Below are 5,467 nucleotides of genomic sequence, written 5' to 3' on the forward strand. Positions count from 1 at the left end.
CCCTATATCTGATGTGTCAGCAGCTATGTAGGAAAAAGCAATATTCTCCTCTAGGTGTCTTACCATCTGTCACTCCTGCTCATGCATTTATTTCACCACCTGCATAAAAACACAAACAACAGAGTTTAAATTTTCAGATGGAATCTAATAAATTAGTAGGGTATAGAAGAATATAAAATGTATATTCTTCTTAAACCAAAAGAAGCAAGAAGCATAGTTAAATATCCTAAGGTTTGTATGTGGAGGTGACCTCCCTCATCAAGGCTAGGTAGAAAGTGTAGTTCATTTTCCCTGGAAAATCCAATTCTTCCAAAGTTTATTATGTTTATTAACTTTCTACACAAATCTGCTTGATGTTTCTAAACACCTTGCTTACTTTTTGGAGGTTTCGAATCACCAAAATGTGTGCTGAGCTTTCACAGAAACCCCTGAATGGAAGCTTCAAAAGAAATTCATAACACATTATCAATTAGATAACTTTTCTGATTAATTTATCATGGTGATTTAAATGTTTGACCCTATGCAAGGTTCAAACACTTTTCTACTCTAAAATTATTTTGGTATTTCTTTCCCATTCATACTATTTTTGCTAGTTTTTTGTAGAGCAAATTTCTCTCATAGTTAAATGTATTTTCTTGATCAAATAAGCATATGTCATTAATAGTAAGTAATTGTTGATAACACATTTACCATGATCATTTTTCTATATTATTAAAAATGCAAATATTTGAAATTTGTGTTGAAACAAAAGCTGGTTATTTTCATCTCCTACTAATCCAGTTTGTGTTGAGAGATGTCTAACTATGAAATTAATGATCTACTTGAAAGTACACGAGGTTAATTTATACTTGTATGTGTCTAGAAATTGCTTTGATAAATAACATTAATTAGGAGAAATTGTTTGTATTAAAATGGCACCCACGCCCTGTGCACACTCCAGTACTTTTACACTATGGAAGGCGGTGTGTGACCTTTATCAAGTGGGTGAGTGCTCTTTATGCGACATCTGGGTCTCCAGAATGTCACAAGCAGGCAACTTAGAACACATAAGGCACCTATACAACGTTGCTCTATACATAGACATCACTGTTAGTGAGAGGCCACAGTATGAGCTAACAGAAAAAAATCATATTCTGGAAAAGGTGGACTGAAAAATAGCCCTTCTATACAGACAATGCAGTGTCAAGTATGCTATTTTGATAAAGGTCCCTCATTTGAATCCAGAGAAATAGTGCTACAAATTGGACATTTGATATTTCCATCAAATGTTAGAACTTTTCAGTGTGAGAAAACTATTCCAAACTTAGTTGCCATACAAATTAAATCTGATCATGGGATTATTGAATTCTATAATCCCTCAAAAAAGTTATTAATGCTATTTTATAGATTCTTTAACGTTCATCTAAATGCAAAGTTAATAATGGTAACGTGTCAGCATTTTAAATTATGCATATGAAGTAATATGATATCTAATACATCATGTTCTGTTTTCTTAATTACAGCTATACTGACTAGCTCGATCACAAAATGTATGTAAAATTATTTAGCAAAACACAACATTCCTCATTTTAATGTTTTATAAACACCGACTTTAATCTAACTTTAAACAGCATTTTAAAAATAGCATTCAGGAATAGTCATATTCAGGTGATTCAATACAGTAGAGTCCTATGAAGACTTAAAGTAATAGCAATTGCAATTACATAATCTCAGATTTCCATGTGTATCTGTAATAATTTTTGATGCACTTTTTCTGTTCTTATCAACTGACCATGTATATAAATTTGTAACTTCTTTTTTTTGATATTCCAGAGTATTTATTTGTTTGCTTATGGTATGACCAGTATGTTTCTGGTCTGGTTGAACATGTAGTAACTAGAAGTGTCTAGAGCAAAGCAAAGTCAATGCTCATTCCATGAAAGAGTGATGAGACACTCTCGATAAATTGTAATTTCTTAACTCACAGTGGATGTTGGGTCACAGGAATTTCAGCTTTCTAATTTCTCTGCCATTATTTATTTATTTTCTCATCCAGTGTCAAAAATACATTATTCTCCAATGGGGGAAAAACTCAGAATAATAAACTTCGTTCTTTGACTATTTACTTCTTTTAGCAGTTATTTAGAAATTCAAGGAATGGTTTAAGGTTTCCAATTTGGGTCACACTTTTGTGATTGCAATAAACCAGATTTTCTTCTAAACTCAATCTAGAGCTTTATTGAAAATGTTAAAGTCATTTTATTTTGTGACCCTAAGAAATGGAGTTTACTTAATTGTGAATTCTTCATAGAACTTTCAGATGAGCAATTTAGCTTTGTCTGGGCAGTTAAAAATCAATGGCTTCAGAGACAAACTGAGAAGATACCAAAAAAAAAAAAAAATCCAATATTCCTGTTTTCCCTTCTTCATAATTTCATATACAAGTACAAACCACCTGTGGCTCTCGATATAAATAGACCTTTGTCAGATCTAAATACACAATGGGAAAGAAAAGACATAAGGAAATGTTATGTGGTCCACACATAACACATTGCCTGTTCTCCTTTGCTCTAACAGCAGCTGTACTGATGAATCTTCATGCTCCATTTCAAATGTAGCCCTCGCGTAACACGTATACTGTTCCTGTTTGCTGTACCAGCAGTTGTACTGATGAATCTTCATTCTCCACTAAAATGGAAAAGCACTTTCCATTTTCCTTGTGAAATTCTTACTGGTTGATAAACATCGGGTCTTGTCAAATCAGCATGAACTTCATATCTGGAACTAATGACAGTCTGCAAGAAAAATTTACGAATTAATTGTGGAACTTTCTCAACTGCAAGAGGAAAAGTCAACTAGCCTCTAACACACACTTGATGTCTTGTTATCTGTAGAGAAACTTATTTTTCATAAATATTATTAGGATGAAACAATGAATTAAAACACATTTTTTTTCCTTTCTAGTGATATAGGGAATGGGTGAAAATGGAAAAATTGCTGAGGAGTATGAAAATATGTTGGTGATAGCCTTGGCACTGTGGTGCAGTGAGTTAAGCTTCCATCTAAAGTGCTGGTATCTCATATGGTTACTGGTTCCAGTCTCAGTTGTTCCACTTCTTACCCAGCTCCCTGCTATTGTGCCTGGGAAAGCAGTAGAAAATGGCTCAAATCCTTGGGCCCCTGAACTCATGTGGGAGACCAAGAAGAAGCTCCTGGCTCTGGCTTCAGGTTGGCCCAGCTCTGGCCATTGTGGACATTTGGGGAATGGACCAGAAGATGGATCTCTTTCTCTCTATGTTTCTCATCTCTCCCTCCATAACTCCGACTTTCAAATAAATAAATAAATCTTTTTCTGAAAAAGGAAAGATTAAACTATGAACAAGTCACTAACTCAAAAACCTAATTTAAAAAAAAAAAAAACTATGTGAAACACAGTTTAATACCCTTGCTTAAACTGTATAAATGGAACAAAAGTTATGGCTCATTAGGTTCAGTGGTTGCTTGGGAAGCCTGCTTTCCATATCACAGTGCCTAGAGGTAAGTTCCATCTCTGCTTAAGATCCAGCTTGCTGCTAATGCACATGGGAAGCAAAGATGATGTCTCAAGTACTTGCGATCTTGCCAACCACATGGGGGACCCAAGTGCAGCTCTGAGCTCTTGGCTTCAACCTGGCCCAGCTCTGGCTGTCATGGGTATTTAGTGGGTGAAATAGCAGATGAGTTCTGTGTGTGTGTGTGTGTGTGCCTCTATCTTTCTGATACTTTGACTTCCAAATGAATAGATAAAATTTAATAAAAATTTATACTCAAATACATTCCTTCAGAACAACTTATTCATGAATGTGTTTGAGTTGATGCTTTGTACTGAGTCCCATGCTAGGAGCTGACCGGCTCCTTTGCAGGGACACCAATTCTAATGAATCTTCAACATCTATAAACAAAGAGTTTACAAATACTACCACTAAAGCTTTGGCATGTGGAAGGAGAACACTGTTAAATCTTCATTTTATTTTTAAGTTATTTATTTATTTGAAAAGCAGTATTCCAGAAAGAAAGGAAGAGATAAATAGAGAGAGGAGGAAAGAAAGAGATAATCTTCACTCCCCATATGGCCTCAATGGCTAGGGCTGTGCCAGTACAAATCCAGGAGCCAAGAGGTTCATTCAGCTCTTCCATGTGGGTTCAGGGATCCAAATACTTGGTTATGTTCTGATGCTTTCCAATGCACATTTGCAGGGATCTGGATGATGGCATTGCAGCCAGTGGCTTAACTTTCTTGTTAGTTGATAACATCTCAATCAACTGTCAAATAAATTTTATAGGTGAGTGATGGTAGCTTTTTGTTGTTGAAAAACAAAGGCTTTGCAGAAAGTTGCATTGAGAGTTTCACCAGGAAATTTCAAGGGGAAAGACTTTCTATGTTACTATATCACTAAATACAACCAACTTGTTTTTATTTTATGAAGGCATAGCTAATCAGAAACTTTGAGAATTGATAGATGCCTGGGAGATTATCTTATCCAGTGGAGCCTTAACCACGCTTTGTGGAAGCACCCTCAGTAAATCAGCTTCTTGTATCCAATTACAGCTCTCTGCCTCTAAGTGATGGGTCCAGGGATGTGATTTATTTTTTTTCTAAAAACTCGCTATATTTTTAAAACCAAAGTTTAGTTTGGCGATAAAGAACCCATAGAAACTACTCTATGAAAATGTTCATTTTCATCCACTTTCTTGGAAAAGGATCTCCTTTTATGAAATAGGTGTTTAACATGTAATGTCAACATTGATTATCAGGATGCAAAAGCCAGAGAGCTGAACAGGTCAATAAAAATATGCAAAATATGAAATTATATATTATTCGTTTAACAAATGCTTGTTAGATGAATACTAGGTTAACAGTTTCTATATCAAAAGTGGCAAAAATCAATCAGGGTAGCAATACCTAGAGCTATTGAGGAATTACCAAACCAAATACTTACATACTGTGGTAGAAGTGGGGATTTGGAGGCATGTATGAAAAGCACTTAAATATTATAAATTTAGTATAATTTTTGGAAGGGGATGAAATAATAAGCTAAACATGAATAAAGGAGAAATCCTAGAGGGTTCCAAAGAAATTCTGTGAAATTTCTGGTTCTCAAGGAGATCCATGAAAGCCTTTGCCAAATATCTCAGGACTTTGGAATGCACTTTATCTCAGGTGAAGCTACAGTTAGTTTGGATTTCATATGCAACCATATTTTAAAATGATTTAATTTAGAAAGAGACATGATCTGGATATTATATCAGAGCAGTGAAAATCTTATTTTGTAGAGTCTGGTTTATAAGAAGCACATCATGGGCCAGCGCCGTGGCTTAACAGGCTAATCCTCCACCTCACGGCGCCGGCACACCGGGTTCTAGTCACAGCTGGGGCGCCAGATTCTATCCCAGTTGCCCCTCTTCCAGGCCAGCTCTCTGCTATGGCCCGGGAAGGCAGTGGAGGATG

The sequence above is a fragment of the Lepus europaeus genome, chromosome 2 (genome assembly GCF_033115175.1).
Source record: "Lepus europaeus isolate LE1 chromosome 2, mLepTim1.pri, whole genome shotgun sequence".
NCBI lineage: Eukaryota > Metazoa > Chordata > Mammalia > Lagomorpha > Leporidae > Lepus > Lepus europaeus.